The 18346-nt window shown below is 35.9% G+C and overlaps 1 long non-coding RNA gene across 1 annotated transcript; it reads left to right on the top strand.

Moving 5' to 3' along the window:
- The first annotated feature begins 8008 nt into the window (after positions 1 to 8008).
- Positions 8009 to 14670, top strand: LOC140157479 (uncharacterized). Its single transcript, XR_011859687.1, has 4 exons — positions 8009 to 8206; positions 11406 to 11571; positions 12038 to 12144; positions 13015 to 14670. It is a non-coding gene; the product is annotated as an uncharacterized lncRNA (long non-coding RNA).
- The last annotated feature ends 3676 nt before the right edge of the window (positions 14671 to 18346 follow it).

Below are 18346 nucleotides of genomic sequence, written 5' to 3'. Positions count from 1 at the left end.
GATTAACCTTTATTTCAAAAAGTATAAGACCTATGATTTTAGTACTTGCTCTATAGTGAGATTACTTATTCTTTTTAAGGGCTGGGGTATGAACGTTTGGACAGTATTTATTGTGGGACATTAGAGCACATCAGACATATCGCATACTGAATACGAAGAATGTCCTTCTGATATCAAATAATTTTGATTTTTTGAAATTCGCAATGAAATACACATTTTATGGCAAATTATTAAAAATTGATATTTTTGATATTTAACAGTACTCGAAATAAACTTAATAAATCTGATGATTTATACTTAAAGTGTATGTAGGTGGGATGAAAAGCCGACGATCAATTGAAAAGTTTGACCTTTCGTATTGAAGAAATGAATTTTTTATCAAAAAACACCAAAAAAATTTGGTCTTTTTGGGAAAAAAATCCATATCTTCAATATGAAAGGTCAAAATTTTCAATTGACCGTCGGCTTTTCCTCCCACCTACATACACTTTAAGAATATATCATTAGATTTATAAAATTTACTGCGAGGACTGTTATAATATCAAAATGTGAAAAATATCAAATTTTAATAATTTGTCATAAAATTTGTATTATATCGTGAATTTCAAAAATGAAAATTATTTGATATCAGAAAGACATTCTTCATATTCAGAATGCAATTCGATATGTCTGATGTGCTCTCATGTCCCACAAAAAATACTGTCGAAACGCTCAAAACGCTCATTCCAGATCCCTTAATGTATCTGCATTTGTAACCCGATACAAGTTTCGGTAACGGGAGACCATACATTTATGTGAGAAATGAAAACCCAAAATCTTGTCCAAAGTCCCGTGCAAATTCAATGCTAATTTTATCTCACCTAACTGGCCTGGGTTTGCCGCAGTTGGAAGATGGGTGTCGCGAAACTGTTTGAGGTACGAATTTAGTACTTTCTGTCAATTAAGCTTGATCTATACTCTTTATGCCAGCCTTTAATTTATTAACATAGTGATTATAATAACGGGGGACCGCCTTGATAAGTAAAATGACGGGAGATCGCATGAAACTCAAGTCAGAGAGCCGAAACCAGTGTGAAGCCAACCGGAAATGATAACCATGGCAGTCAAGTGGCCAATTCTAGGCGCTAATTGGCTGTGACTGTGATAGATGGAACTAGTTAGCACTGGGTTATTACTTGGCACTTGACAAACAGCACATAAACCCGGTAAGTATTGTAAAGGTCATGGAAAATTTACTGTAGACATAACTGCACTATGCAACGATGTTTACTCGGATTGGCGTCCCACAGGGTTCCATCTTGGGCCTCTGTATGCTTTTTGTTGCTTATATTATCATCTTGATTGCAAAATACAGCCATTTATGAAATTTTCGGCCAAAAAAAGTTGCATTTTTACATAGGCTTTTTATGCTTCAATATGTGTGCGACAAGTTTTTCCCTTTTCAGTGAGTAATTTAATCAAAAAGAAGCATCTTTAATTTAATTAAATTTAAGCTTTTTTGATTTAGGTGTCACACATTCAAAAATAGTTTTTATGGTTCGGTGAATAAATGAATGCTGCAGCTTATTAATGTCTTTCAATAATGAATAGGCCTTCCTTCATGTGAGATGGCTTCCAAGCATCGTTCTTCTCTGCTGTTGGTCAAGCTGGTTACCCGCATGCTGCAGGATTTGCTACAAAATCTTTAAGGTGGTGTTGTCCCTCACTTGTCCGCTTGTAACAAGTTGAGTCTTGATAACGGCCACCCATATAAATGATTTTTGAACCATTCAAGAAATGACCAATAAAATAAGGGGCTGTGCAATAATTATGTGTACCCCTGGGGTGGTGAATTCTCAAAGTGGTCTGCCAAAAATCGCTTGCCCCCCCCCCCCTTTGGCCGTGCCAAAAAACTTTGCCCCCCCCCCCCCTTTCGACGTGCCAAAAATCCTTTGACCCTCCCCCCTTTCGACGTGCCAAAAAATCTTTGCCCCCCCCTTTACACTAAGATTTTGGGGAACCCTAATTTATAACATTAAATTGTCTTATCATATAATGCGAGCGTAGCGAGCAGGAAATTGTGCATATTTTAACGTGTTCCTAATGTTTTCCTACACCTTTTTAGGGCGTAATATAGAAACGGTGCCCAAAATATATGTGCCAAAAATCGCTTGCCCCCCCTTTTCGACCTGCCAAACAATGCTTGCCCCCCCCTTTTGGCCTGCCAAAAATCTTTGCCCCCCATATAATTCACCACCCAGGGTAGTACACACAATTATTGCACCACCCCTAAGTGTATTGGGATTCAGCATAAAAATGATAAAAGATTTAACCAAAAATCTGCTGGTCCATTGGTTAAATTAATCAATGAACACAATTAGACTTAACATTATCATTGAAGTTACAGTTGTTCCTTCCTAGAACTAGCCCCGTTCCACAAACCGCGACGCCTCTATCTCGAATAGCGAGCGAAGCCAGATGATGGTGGATGCGATATCGCTATTTTTGACGTCGCCATTGGATTAACACATAATCATGAAATCTTCACAAACAATTCTAAATTTGTTATGTGGTGTCAAAGCAAAATTATCTTACTCTAAAACCGTTGGGGTTCTGCAAAGTACCCCACTGCAAGTATGTTAATTGTCCATTTATAATCGCTAACCGTGTATTGTGAATGGGGCTGTCAGCCCTGTATCTTCGCCAGCCTCGTACGTCCGAATTGCGTGTCCTATGCCGCCTGAGCGAAGCGAGCACCGAGCGTAGATGGAATCTACCAAAAAAACGTTTCAAAACGTAAAAAGTGGCCAAAGTTTAAAAAATCTTTCCTGTGTGGCTTTTCAGCCTTTTTAAAACTTGGTCCCATTTATGAAAGTTTTTAAAGACCCATACGAAGTCATCTATAGGCTACTTGTTGATTTTCTTCGTTGTCAGTGTTTATTTTGTAGAGCAAATGAATTAATGTTCGTGCGTAATTGAAGTTTTTCCGTATAGACGTTATAATGTATTTTGATTTAAGAAAAAGTACCAAATACTCACTCATCATCATGTGCGATTCTGCGCTATGTACAGATGTATGGCCTTTATTAAGCAGGTTGACACACAGTCAATTTGCTAACTATATATATAATACTCCACTACTCTTTATGAACACGCAATATAATAAAACATAAACCTTGAAATGTTTTTGATACATAGCCTACGTCATATTGCACCGCTTTCGAACAGTCTTAAACCTATAAGAGCACATTGTTGCATATAAAAATTAGGACTCATTCTTCATGTTATTACTACTTTACTAAATGGTAACAAGTTTAAAAAAGGGTGAAAAGCCACACAGGAAAGATTTTTTAAACTTTGGCCACTTTTTACGTTTTGAACGTTTTTTTGGTAGATATTAATTCTTTTTTTTGAGGTAAAAAATATTGCGCAGTAAGTGGTTCTTTGTAGCCATGCGAGGCGAACTAGTTGGATATCCATATTTCGCGGTTAATGGTTCTTTGTAGCCCTGCGGAGCAAACTAGTTGGATATCCATATTTCGCGGTGAGTGGTTTTTGAAGCTCCGAGGGGCAAACTAGTTGGATATCCATATTTCGCGGTTAGCGGTTCTTTGTAGCCCTGCGGGGCAAACTAGTTGGATATCCATATTTCGCGGTTAGCGGTTCTTTGTAGCCCTGCGGGGCAAGCTAGTTGGATATCCATATTTTCGCGGTTTGTGGTTCTTTGAAGACCCGCGGGGCAAACTAGTTCGATATCCATATTTCGCGGTTAATGGTTCTTTGTAGCCCGGCTAGTTGGATATCCATATTTCACGGTGAGTGGTTTTTTGAAGCTCCGAGGGGGAAACTAGTTGGATATCCATATTTCGCGGTTAGCGGTTCTTTGTAGCCCTGCGGGGCAAACTAGTTGGATATCCATATTTCGCGGTTAGCGGTTCTTTGTAGCCCTGCGGGGCAAGCTAGTTGGATATCCATATTTTCGCGGTTTGCGGTTCTCTGAAGACCTGCATGGCAAACTAGTTCGATATCCTCATTTCGCGGTTAGTGGTTTTAACCTGAGACCATAGTCTCAGGTTTTAACGACCCGTGACCACCCCAATCAGCTGCATACCGCATCCAGCTATTATCAAAATACTAGTTTTTTAATGCTATGGGGTAAAAGAATTATTAAAAAAATTAATAGCTGAACCCAATAGTTCAGCCAGGAACTGGAAACGACATATTGATGACTTTATTCGCTACTTGCACGGTTCCGCCATTAGGGCCTATGCACTATGTGCGAGGAGAGCCTCGAACTGGCAGCATACATGAATGGGAATTGAACTAGTCATAACGTTCTGTGTAAGGTTACATAATTTTTCCTTTCATGTATGCTGCCAGTTCGAGGCTCTCCCCGCACATAGTACATAATGGCGGAACCGTGCAAGTAGCGAATATATAGTGTATTCATACACCACATTTCGCCATAATATATTCTAGAAACGCTTGCTGTTAGAATAAGAAAAATTTTAATTGTAATTATTGCACAGGTCACGGCGACCCTGTGACCTTTCCGGAAAAAGCCGAGTGGCAGGTTTTTCAAATAAATATTTTCTGTGTAAAAACTGTACCATCAGATAGGTAATGGAATATATGAATATTAACTGTACATCTATCACAACAATTTTTGATAACAACTTGCGTCACAATTGATCTAGTATAGAAGGTAGAGAATTTATTTCAATCTTATATACGCCATTTTTTTTTTTTTGGAATTAAGTGAAAATTAATTCTGTAAAAACTGCATTTTTTTAATGTAATTTTCACATTAGACCCGACAAAAGATTACCGTTTTGTTGTTGTGATAATCTAATCTTTTGATTTTGTAAATAAAATTAGGGGTCTAATGTGGATTTAGGATGCAAACTGGAACAATCCAATGCCTTGTCAAAATCATTTGCTTCAAAATGGAGTTCGGATGCACTTCGTAATACAACTTCCGCCACTGCGGGAAACCACATGCACAGCTGAGCACATGGCCGATATCAAAATCGATTTTATGTATTGTGTATGTAGGCCTATTCATAGGACCCTCGTATTAATTGTCCCTATGCGCTTGAGAATTCAACAATATAAATAATGGTAGCTTTATTATAATACACATTAATGTTTTAAGCAGATAAAATTCCAAAATATGATGCAGTAATGAAGTTGCGATTTATTAATATTATATGTATAAATTTTCACGATGACGCTATCAAGTTCTTCGTGGTCGAGCGGTCTAAGGCACTGGACGTATGGTATACGTGATACTAGCCAAAGCGGTGAGCCGCGAGTTCGAACCCCGCCTCTGCCAAACTTTAAAGGAATTAAAATTAAAATTTTACTTTTAAAAAATTTCATATTGGGGAAATGTGACTGGGAGAATTTATGTATGGCGTGGAGTGGTGTGGTGTATTCAATAAACCCAAGCGGAACGAGAGTTGCTAAGTAACCGCTATCCGAACCATAAACACACATGCATGATCAGAAAACGAGTGTTCAATTTCCTCAGCATCCCACGTTGTACACACGTCAGTCGAATTTGGCGGTGTTGGTTTGTTAGCCCTCCAATTAGTTATAACATCGTTCACTTTGTGTTGAACATTGTAGGCCTATGTGGGCCTCGCTGTACTAACATAAAGATCAGTTTGATCAGTGTGATATCATTTCAAGAGGTCACTTCCCGATTAAGCTAAACAGCCTATGTGGAGGAATTTGATGCATGAGCAACCACATAAATGATGAAGTAATGAATACCCTCTATTGTTATCAGATTAACTTTTACGACTTTCGATTACATATGGAGGCAGGCTGGTGACACTACTCCTGAAGCATGGCAGAATGACCCCTCTATTGTGTTTGTTCATTTGTGTATGATGAGCCATTATACTAGAAATACGTTTTAAAAGCATTAAATTAGTATCACCCTGGCGGCCCCGTGCACTGGAAAACCAGAATCTGTTATTTAAAAAGAAACGAAAATACAAAAACAAAAAAAACAAACAGATCCACCTGTGTACATATAAATGGGTAGCAAAATTGGTCTCGAATATTAATGAATTAAAAGAAACATACGGGATATAAATGAACCATTGACCAGACGCCATGATGGCAGAATTTATAAGTCGTTTTATTCCATGTTTATACAGTATGTCAAAATCCCACTTCTTGTTTAAATTTTTGCATGTTCAATGTGGAGTCCATATGCACAAACGAATACTTATCTTTTCGATATTCAGTATCGAAGTTACGTAATGTTACTATGTCAACGGGATCACGCGCTAGAGTAATGAACCACGATCGAAATGATCACCACATAAAGTATATGGCACTCGAAGGCATACCAAAGTAGCGTGATCCGGTAACCAAGAGAATTACGTAACCACTTCGATGCTGAATTGAGCTTTTTGTACAACTCATATAACATAATGTCATTAAAGCAGGTCATATGTGCTGACCTTCTATTGTATTTGTTCATCTGTGTATGGAGAGAAGAACGCCATTGCAACTCCATCGGTATTAGGGCGTAGTTCATTGAACTCACCGGATTGTTATTCCAAGTACTTTGATAATACAGATAATATGTAGGGGCCTACTAATGGGTCGAGGCGATTGCATTATGTGCTGACCTTCTTCTATTGTATTTGTTCATCTGTGTATAGAGAGAAGACGCCATCCCAGCAAACACAAAACGTTTAGAAAACGTTTTCTCTAGGTTCTAGTTTGGTCTTTTACGTCTTCGTCTTCCAAAACGTTTTAAAAACGTTTTAAAAACGTTTTGACTTGGTTAAAATATTGTTCGTTTTACCATGACGTTCAGAAAACGTTTTTAAAACGTTACAAAATATTTCGATTTTTACGTTATTTTGCCACGTTTATAATACGTTATTTCCAGAACGTTTTCCGAACGTTTTGTACAACGTCAATTAAATGTCTTTCTAAAGCGTTTAATTATTATTTCATATTATCAAAATGTTTTAACACGTAGCCTACTCTGGTTTAAGGCACTGTATGGTCGTAAATCCTGGGGGACAGCGGGGACACGTCCGCATACACTTTGGGATATCAAATGTCACCCCCCACCCCGTTTTCGGCAAACACCTCCCTGGTCTAGTTTAGAATTGAAATTTTCTCGCGCTCCGCGTACTTCATCGAATTCAAATTCACCTTCATATTCACATCCAATTCACCGTGATTGGGGGCTAAAATAGTATAACAAGATTTGTGTGAATAATACGCGCATCTCCCCGTAAACTTGACCGGTAAAAAGCAATTTGTCTATGTCATACCCCTGATATCTGGTACGTCAGCAATTAACAGAAAGGAAAAAGAGGAGCTATCATGTCAGATGACTGAGGAAAAGGACGGAATCGAAGGATTGAAGAAAGTTTAAAAAAAGACAAGATACACATGACAACGCCGACTAAATATTAAATCAACAGGGATTAAATAATTCCTTGAATTCTTATGACAACCCCCCCGACATCTCAAAGAAGAAAAAAGTGAAAGAAAAATTCCTTGTTGTTTGTAGATAGCATTAAACGCCTTGATTTGGTATAAAATAGTGTAAAATTGCATATTTTTGCGCGCTTCGTGGGAAATGAACCCAAATGTGTATCAACTTTCACTTCAAAATATGAAACTTAATGTTCGCCTGCTGTGCGCGCATATAAATCCCAGCAATTGTGAAGTCAATGATGTCTGTATATTGTTGATGAATACAAGTTTAACTGTTTAATTCTTTATTATATGTGCATCAATCAGGAAACATGTACCTAATTTGGCAAGTGTTTCACGCAGTCCTTTTTATTATAACAATCTCTTCATCACAGCACGGTTCAATTATATGCATTCGACAACATCAATTCTCGGACGTTGATCTCAATTTGTAGAGATAAGCTTTTGCAACCAACATTTTAAAGTCAGCCTAAGCCTAGCATAAGCTGCTGGTTAGTGAGGAACTGTGTCTTAGAGATTGTGATGTATGACCCGGTGTTTGACTTGCTTGACATCTTTAAGTGTGACCTATATAAAAGTTTTATGGTTTTGTGAATCGTCTGGCAACCCAAAATTCAAACCTGGAATGTGAAAAATTATACGTTTCACACGATCGTTTATGCTGGCATGCTGTTCTAAGGAATATACATCAAGTTGCTCATCAAAAGGAACTATTTGCATCTGTTTCTTTCAGTTCTACCAAACAAAGGTAAGATTGTATTTTATTATTACTATATTTGCATTAAACATGTTAAAGCGTGTATGTTTTTAGTCAATTTAATCAGTGAAGTTTTAAGTACAATGAGTAACATATGGCATCCACAATATAATGACGGTTGATGTAATTTGAATTCGAGGAAAGTCTTTAAAAGCTGAGGACTTAAGATGTTTTTAATAGGATATTGTTTTTCTAATTATTTACCATTCTTGACTTAAAAGTATGTTGTAAGGTTTGATGATATTCATGGTTTAATTCCGTATTGGTACTACTAAATAAAATACTTGTATGTTCGTGATGCATTCGTATAGCTGGCCTATTCGTCGTGATTGAAAGCTTTATAAAATTGCAATCTCAAAATTGAAAAAGATCGGCGATGTTGTCAGAATCGAAAGGCCGTGCCTACAATTAATTATTTGGTTGAAATTCAAGGTGGTTTATTGACTTGAGTTTTGTCTTGTTTGTCAAATTGTTATACCTATTTCATAAGTCTATCTGACATAATGTGTTAGATGAGTATTAGATTAGCATGACACTCATGACACTCGATCATCAGATCGTCGGACAACTTAGTACCTGATTTAATTACAAGTAGGCTATATTATTATTCTCATCTATATCATGTATATTTACACAGGCAAATTCCTGAAAGTAGTAAAAGAGAAGTCATCAAGTATAAAAACAGAACACGTGAGAAGTAACATTATTAATTACAAGTGCAAAAAAGAGTGGCCGTGGTTACCCAATATGTAAGCAATATGTGATTAATGGGGAGTATTTAGCGCCCAAAACCTCATAATTTGAATAATTACTTTAAAGTCAGGCAGAAGGGTTTACTGGAAATCCATTGAAATGATTATCATGTTGCCGGTTATTGCACCCAGAGGTATATTTTGTGCACCCAGAACTTCACCTGTACCACCTCAGTCTTGACCTATGTTCTGGGTTAGTCACAAACTCCAAGTCCATGGTTAAAAACAACAGATGGTATGACCTATAAATCATATATTACCCAGAGAAGTTCAAGTACGCTAATTTTTGCCCTAAACAATGGAATGTTGCAGATGTTGGAATATTTATGAAATGATTGCAAATGAATAATGATGTATATTGATTGCTTGGAAGTGGAACACGTTTGTTTTTATTTTTAGTGTAATTAATTAGGTTTGTGTTGCCTGAAAGCACTGAATTAAAAAAAATCAAAGAGATCGATGACCAGTACGATTCTTTAGCCCTAGGTATGCATGCATAAGAGTTCAAAATGATTAAAAACAACAAGTAGAATTTTTTAGCTGTAAATTAAGACCAAAATCAAGTTCATGTAGCCCCTGTAGTCATTAATTTATTCAAGTTACACATGCGAAACGCCCTGTTCCCATAGACTTTGTGTGCTCCTCTTCCCCATCCTTCCCTCACAACTTTCGATCAACCACACATCTCCAGTAGTTGAAAAGCTACATTGTTCATATTTACAGGGTTGCTAATGTTAGTGGTGTTTTAGCTTTCAAATGACACCAAAACAAACTATGACATTTTATCAATTAAACAGATCACAATTTAAAAATACATAACCCACCACCCTGTTTGGGTGGCGACTGGGAAAACGCATATCCATTAGTATTAGATTACCATCTCTTGTAATCTTAGTTGTTCTCCTTCGTATAAAGTTTTAAAAGCAAGACAATTACTTATTTTGTACATGTAACATGTCATAAAATCATATAGGCCTTAAGGTCTGGCAACTGCTGGTTCAGAAGTTTAAGATATTGTCCTTCGTTCTGTTGAAACATTTTTCGATGTGCTAAGAACATTGTCGAAAAATATCCATATTCCATATTTTGCAACATTGAAGTTTATCATTTGTTTAAAGAGTGATAGAGTTACGCAATCTGCTGTTTAGTTAGTTATCAATTAGAACTTTGTAAAGAAACATGACAAGATAGCTTTTTATTGTACCTGATTGAAATACAAAAAACTATGTCAATATTTTGGTGCACTCTTAAGGGATCTAAAATGAGCGTTTATTGCGTTTCGACAGTATTTTTAGAGGGACATGAGAGCACCTCAGACCTATCGAATTGCATTCTGAATACAAAGCATGTCTTTCTGATATCAAATATTTTTCATTTTTTGAAAATCACGATATAATACAAATTTTATGACAAATTATAAAAATTTGATATTTTTCAAATTTTTGATATATAACAATCCTCGAAGTAAATATATAAATCTAATGATATATTCTTAAAGTGTATGTAGCAGGGAAGAAATGCCGACGGTCAATTGAAAATTTGACCTTTCATATTGAAGATATGGATTTTTTCCCAAAAGACTTTGTTTTGGGAAAAAATCCATATCTTCAATACGAAAGGTTAAAATTTTCAATTGATCGTCGGCTTTTCATCCCACCTACATACACTTTAAGTATAAATCATCAGATTTGTAAAGTTTACTTCAAGTACTGTTAAATATCAAAATATCAATTTTAATGATTTGCCATAAAATATGTATTACATTGCGAATTTCAAAAATCAAAATTATTTGATATCAGAAGGACATTCTTCGTATTCAGAATGCAATTCGATATGTCTGATGTGCTCTAATGTCCCACAATAAATACTGTCCAAACGTTCATACCCCAGCCCTTAACTATAAGTTTTGCTTTTGCAAAACATGCACATGAGGGCCGCATGTGGTTTTATATTAAAACTCCACTCAGCCAAAAATATTTCTATATACATGTATTTTAATATAGGAATATCGAATAGACACGAGAGGTTCTTTAAATATTTTAATATTTCTCAGGAACTGTCATTTTATACCAAACAATCATAACCTGTGCAAAATGTTCCCTTGCCTCCACCCTATACTAGCTTTAAAAACAAAATTATGAATTAAGATGCAATTTTCGTGTGTTCAAAAGTACACAATATGAAATTGTGGTTGATTTACACAATTGAAGTACTAATAATCATGATCATTTATAAATAGGCCATAATTCAAAATAGGCCTATGTTTGACATTTTGCACTTGCGATGAAAATCACAATAACTTTATTCAGTTGTGGGTCAAAGTATCACAAGATACTGAACCATCAACAACGGCAACATCATAAACGATATTGACTTCCAAATTCCATGCGATAATGCATTAAAAATATTTAGCTTTGATTCATATGTCTTTATTCCAGATACGACACCTTAGTCTTGTTGGAGGACATGATCTCAACGAAACCATCAGGAGGATGATGAGGAAGCTGGGAACGAACAATTTGTGGTCCTCCTACAGTGTATAGGGAGAAAAGGCAAGCTGAGCATTAAAGATAGCCCTTTCAAGTTTCTACAAAGTTATCGTCAGTAAGTTTCATAGGCCCAAGATACAATCTATGATTAACATAATATGTCAAATCACGCAGGCCTTTCCTTTTGGGTGAGAAAACAGATCCATAAGCTTCCATAGAGCTAAGATCGGCTAAGCCTAAACAGAATGCATATAATTTGTCATGCTGTCTGAACCAATCATAGTGGGTGTAATATACTCATATTCTGTGACTATAAAATTAAAATATGGATATTTAAATCTGACCCCTAAATCGGACATACGTTTCCAACTTGGTTTTTTTTTTGTTATTTTAGATTATATGTGTATACTTTATTCATAAACTTATCAAATAAAAAATTCCCCTAAGACCACAGACCGCACGTATGGTAACACGTCGACATGTAGGCTTTTGGAAAATCCTAATATTGAGATACAGACCGTTTATTTTGATAAAGGAGTTTAATTTAATACTGAACTCATATCATTTCCACCTTTCTATAGAAGCTTGCATGAAGAATCATCCTCAAGCTAAGGAGGTTGAGATAGAGAAGGGACTTGGAGATTATCTGAAAAGAACACCAAATCTTCCAGGTGGAAAAAAGTATAAAGTAAGTTCAAATATCATTGCTGAAATGCCAAATTCATTTATTTAATTCATGTAGGCCTAAAACAATGTCTAGGGATTATAATATAAGCACTCATTCTAGACACCACCTTGTCCTCTATTTGTAAACACGTTTAAATGCTAAACATGTTTAGGAATTAATATGTCTTAATGTGTTTAGATATTAAACATATGATGTTTTGAAATTTGACATTGGTGTTTAGGTTTTAAACGTATTTACAAAAAAAGGAAAAAAAAAAAGTGTTCAATCTCTAGACACTGTTTTTGCAGTGTATTACTATGTTTCTGTATCTGAATATCAAAAGTGCATAAATATTGTTCGTTGAATGTAAAATGAAAAAATATCGCATATCGCACAGCTCATTTTCTTTTAAAAATAATGTTTAAAAAATAATAAAGCATAGCACAAAGCTATTTTACCAAATGTATCTGAGACATACTTTTTTGTCCTTACATTTCACACACCTACGTGATGTTTCTTTCTCTATGGAGCATTTTTTGTTTATTTTCACTTCTCTTAGGTTCAGTAGGGGCACCATGCCCCCCCCCACACACACCCCCACGCGCGCATTATGATTTCGTTATGGTTTATACAGACCTTGAAAATTACTCAGAATTAATGATACTGATAATATAAATAAGTTGTCTGGATATCTAAGGGTGACCATAACCTGATAGTATTTTTTTATTCATAGAATTTCTTATGCCTATTTATATATATTTTGTCATGGCTGCTATTTTAGTGAGCTGATAGATTTAAGGGGAATCGGGTTTCAGTTCAATTTAAAAATGATGTTTCCCAAAATGATGATCATGCTTATAAATAGATTGTTTTCCATTTTATTATCTATAGAAAGCTGGGAATGTGGATGCAGCGGTACCTGTAGGGGAATTGGAGGATGATGAGCGCGGCGAAAATGAACGTGGCTCCCAACAGGAAGAGGAAGAACAAGACTAGGGGACACATTGAAACTGAAGACCACAGGCACTGTACTGGTAAACATGCTAGTTTTACAACATTGTCGGACAAGGTGCTCACTGTCTATTGAAGTATATATATTCGATAAATATAAGGTTTAAGTTTAAAATAGCTGTGATTATATATCAGACTTTTATTTTAAAACATTTCTCATAAGCATGTTAAGATGTTTTTGTTTCTGGCGAAGTGACGTCCTAATCGGATTAACTACCATAGCAATAGATGAATACAATTTTTGAATAGATCGCTCTGCACTACAGCAGGTTGCACTCATCACCTGTCTTCAATCATATAATAGATTGAATACAATACCGCTCTTTTCAAACAGGCTAATCTTACAGGTGCAAGTGATTAGCATTTCTTTGACATAATATATGGTTCAATGCATCGGTACCGCATGGACGTTGTAGGCATACGGGGATACAGTCAAAATTTTATTCATCTATTGCTATGGTAGTTAATCCGACTAACTACGTCACTTCACCAGTGTATAATCACCTAGTATTCGCTGAGTGCGTTTCCACAATCGCTGATTTATATTAAGCCTTTTTGAAGTATGGCGGGCACAAAAGAGGGAGTACTTTTATTTGGGTAATCTTTTGTATGCTGAAAGAAAGCATACAAAAGATTACCCAAATAAAAGTACACCATCTCCATTTGTGCCCGTCATACTTCAAAAAGCCTTATTGTTGCAGCGTCGAGGTCCGTTCAAACTACGCCGCAATGCAGTGCGATGCGGTACCGATAAATCGATTACTTTTTGCCTCAACTCAACGCTACTCGTCGCATTTCCAAGTTAAAATGTATTGAACTTCATTTATTGAAGTATTCTGCAGTGCGGCACCGCACCGCACCGCAATTGCGGCGTAATATGAACGGCCCTTTGGTCAAAGTTGCATTAAAGGCCATGTATGGCTTGCGACTTGACGCTCGAGGGCATGCTATAATCTGAGCCCGAATTAAAAAGACTAATTTGCGTCTGACATCCTGCCAACCAGACCGAAAATGTACTCGGACTTTTAAATTCTGCCTCAGATTATAGCGACTTATCGATTATAGTAACTATACCGTGATTTTAATTTGCTGTAAAACGAGAGCATACTTCCGCGATGTTCACAATGCGCCTCCGATCCGAAGCGTAGGCCTACTATGTGTGCTTTACACGCCGTACGTGTTGTTATTTCTGTCGCCATACTCGCAAGTTGCGCCTTGTCAATCGCGCAAGTACGCTCTTGTCAACGGTTTACAGTTAATCGCTCTGCCCATCAGCAACGGAAGTGATGATATTATCTGTATGTTGTGTAAACAATGTAAATTAGTGGTTTTTACGTTGTATTTGGGGACACTAGTAAAGAGGTAATAATTCAATTTGAGGAGTTTTATTTTATCTTTGAGACTAGACTATGCGTATTCAAATTATTTGACGTGTTTAATGACATTAAGGGATCTGGAATGAGCGTTTTGAGCGTTTCGACAGTATTTTTTTGTGGGACATGAGAGCACATCAGACATATCGAATTGCATTCTGAATACGAAGAATGTCTTTCTGATATCAAATAATTGTCTTTTTTTAAATTAACGGTATAATACAAATTTTATGACAAATTATTAAAATTTGATATTGTTCACATTTTTGATATTAACAGTCCTCGAAGTAAATGTAATAAATCTAATGATATATTCTTAAAGTGTATGTAGCTGGGAGGAAAACCCGACGATCAATTGAATATTTTGACTTTCCATATTGAAGATATGGAATTTTTCCCCAAAAGACCTATTTTTTTTTTTTTTTTGAGAAAAAATCCATGATACGAAAGGTCAAAATTTTCTAAATTGATCGTCGGCTTTTTATCCTAAATAAATACACTTTAAGTATAAAACATTAAATTTATAAAGTTTTCAAAAAAATATCAATTTTTAATCATTTCACATAAAATGTGTATTACATTGCGAATTTTAAAAAAAAATCAAAATTATTTGAGAACAGAAGGACATTCTTCGTATTCAGAATGCAATTTGATATGTCTGATGTGCTCTCATGTCCCACAATAAATTTTGTCCAAACGTTCATACCCCATCCCTTAAAGGAACAACCAAAAAAGCTCGAGGTTTTTGGGAGTGGGTTTCAAATCTCAATGACGTTTGTAAAAATATTTCTTTTAAGAAGATAATTTTCAACATTTGTGGATTTACGTTTCTGGCAGGGAGGAGATGATGGCCGAAAACGAAAGTAGTTTCGTTTATAGGACTAATTTGCTCGTTAATGCTTTGGGTACCGGTAGTTCCTAGCACTCTGTACTCTGATACCTGTATGATGATTTTCCACTGCGCTCGCTGCTCGCTCCGCTCGCTGTTCGAGAGGCGTCGCGGTTTGAGAACGGGGCTAGTTCCATAAGGGAAATGCAGACTTATCATCTTTATAGGCCTACATTTAATCAATTTAGGTAATGAGCCGTGAAAAGGCTCATGAACTGTACATTTGTCAATATTATGCCTAAAATAAATGCATAAATGTTCATGGTACTTTTATTTTACAGAATTCTGCCTTAAAACTTGGTTAATCAAAATGTATAACGTGTTGTTAATTCCGTTGCCATATATTCGTTGTGAGTTGCGACTTGTCAACATCGCGCAAATACGTTCTTGTCAAAGTGTCAAACCGGACCACGTTACTTTGCATAAATGCTAATTAAATTTGAGAGGGGCTAGACATTACGAACATAGTAGGCCTATGGCAAAATTCTACAAAATTAAAGTAAACCATGAACAATAATTATGACTTAATTTTAGCAAAGTGTTGGCAAAAGTTACGAGCACTTTCAAGTCTAGTCATCATCAACTCTCTAAGAAATAATTGTCCTCTCAGGAGAACCCGCCCTCTTAGATCTTGAACCTCTAAAAGGTTCTGTAGTTTGGGGTCATTTTCGATGGTCTTGGAACCATATTTGGTTCTTTAGAAAACCTCTAAGGGTTCTCCTGTGAGGACAACTTTAGAATCTTTTTAGAACCTTTATTTCTTAGAGTGTTAACTGCGCTTTGTACGTGAGAGTAATCAATTAAGTTTGTCGAATTTAACTGAAGACCGAATTGAAAACATTAGTTTGCGTCTGACGTCAGGGCAAAGGCGCGGTGTGATTGGTTGCTGACCTGCGCAGAACGGCATTTTTGGTCTGGTTGACAGGACATTATACGCAAACTAGTCTTTTGAATATTATTCTGTCTTCAATTATAAATAGTAACTTATATTTGAGAGTTTTCATGTATATAAATCATGTTTTAAAACTTTTTATCCTATAAATGTACAATAATCGGGTTTCATGAGTATTCCATCCATGCATATGTATTAAACAATAATTATTATAAATCGAGTAATAGAGTGTATAAACAGTCATCAATGGTCATGACAATAGTTGACTCGATACATGGTAACACAAGTTCCACATGTTCCATGGGGTGATTTTGCATAGCATGTTTGTATAAAATTAATTTATGTTTCAGCAGTATTTTCAACGAAAATGAATGAAGAATAGTATTCATACACAGGAATAAAGTTTAATGAATCACACATCAAATCAACATTAATTGTCTGGTGTGATTTATTATGTGTCGTGTAAGTCGTAAGTATCACTAATTTGCCAAACTAACTTGTTTCATGAATTTTGTATTGGCCTAATTTAATAATATTTGATATTTGTTTTGGACTTTTATTAAATTACATTTTCGCTTTATTTTCATTGTCTTAAACTAATAAAACATAGCACGTTTTCTAAACGTCACTAAAACGTCAAGAAAACGTTCTAAAACGTAGTAGAAACGTAACATACGTTTGCTGGTGGTGAGTAATGCATCCTCCAATACGTTTTTTACATTGCTATAACGTTTTCAGGACGTTTTGGACGTTTCTGCAACGTTCTTAGTACGTTAGTTGCGTGCTAGAACGTCCAATACGTTTTCTGTAGGTCCTGGATACGTCTTGGGTAACGGAAAGATAGGTCTTAAAAACGTCTTTTACGTTGCGAAAACGTTTTTAGAACGTCTTTTAATAACGTTTTAAAACGTCAAAAACCCTCCACAAAATTACGTTTTAAAAACGTTTTATCAGAACGTCTAGAAAACGTCAACGGTACGTTCTCACAACGTTCAGAAAACGTTTTTTGGTTAGCTGGGATTGAAACTCCATCGGTATTAGGGCGTAGCTCATTGAACTCACCGGATTGTTCATCCCAAGTACAATAACATTTTTATTTTTAAAATGTTGTAGGCCTATTTGTGTGTTTTTATACAAAACTTTTTAAAATGATTTCATGAACTTTGGGCCTAAATAACAAACCCGACATTTTAATGTTACCGGTATCAAAACGTTTTTAGGCCTACCAAAAAACAAAACGTTTTGCGTTTGCTGGGCACCGTGACCCGGGCCAATATTAATTAATAAATTGCAAGTTTTATTAGTCCTGCCATACAATAAGTGAAAAAAAGAAAGAAACAAAACAAACAAAAATAAATAAATAAAATAAAAATAAAAATAAAAAATATTGGGGGGCGTGGTTAGGGTGACGAGCTGCGTTTAGCTGGCAAAAGTAGCTGCAGTTTTGTTTACTTCCTTGTTTTCAGTTAATTCTGGTTTTAAAACAAATGTGTAAATGACACTGAACAGATTCCCATAAGGCATAAACTGCAGAAGGGAGTTTTATGCATGCTGCACCACCAAAGCACCACAAATTCGTGATACATCTAACAAAAGTGGATAGTTTAAAAACAAACCAAGGTTGAAGGTAAGCTTAAAATTAAATTAATTTACATGTACTCGCGTAGCCGTAGTCCTACTCACGCTTTTAATTTGCTCATTCACGCTTTTGCTTTGCTCATTCAAGGATGTTACTTTGTCTATACCTAGATACGTTGAAATTGATAGACGGTTTGTGTGGAGAGCTGACTATGGGATCAAACTGGCAGCAGAGCAGGAGTTTACATATGTGACATGATCAAAGGGAATGAGTCACATGTCGACCCTGGTCGAAAATGAGTTTTACGGTAAATACTAGAACACGGACCTAGATCCGACAACGGATCAACGGATCCACATAAAAAATGGTAAAATCCTAAGTGTTGAAACAAATTGCTGTAACAATAAAAGTTAAAGTTTTACACATGTTTCTAAAGAAGACATTTAGAGCTTTTAGAAACTGAAAACCCCAAGTTGATA

This window comes from Amphiura filiformis, chromosome 7 (genome assembly GCF_039555335.1).
Source record: "Amphiura filiformis chromosome 7, Afil_fr2py, whole genome shotgun sequence".
Classification (NCBI taxonomy): domain Eukaryota; kingdom Metazoa; phylum Echinodermata; class Ophiuroidea; order Amphilepidida; family Amphiuridae; genus Amphiura; species Amphiura filiformis.
The sequence above is the reverse complement of the archived record's forward strand: the minus strand, read 5'-3'. Positions and strand labels throughout refer to the sequence as shown.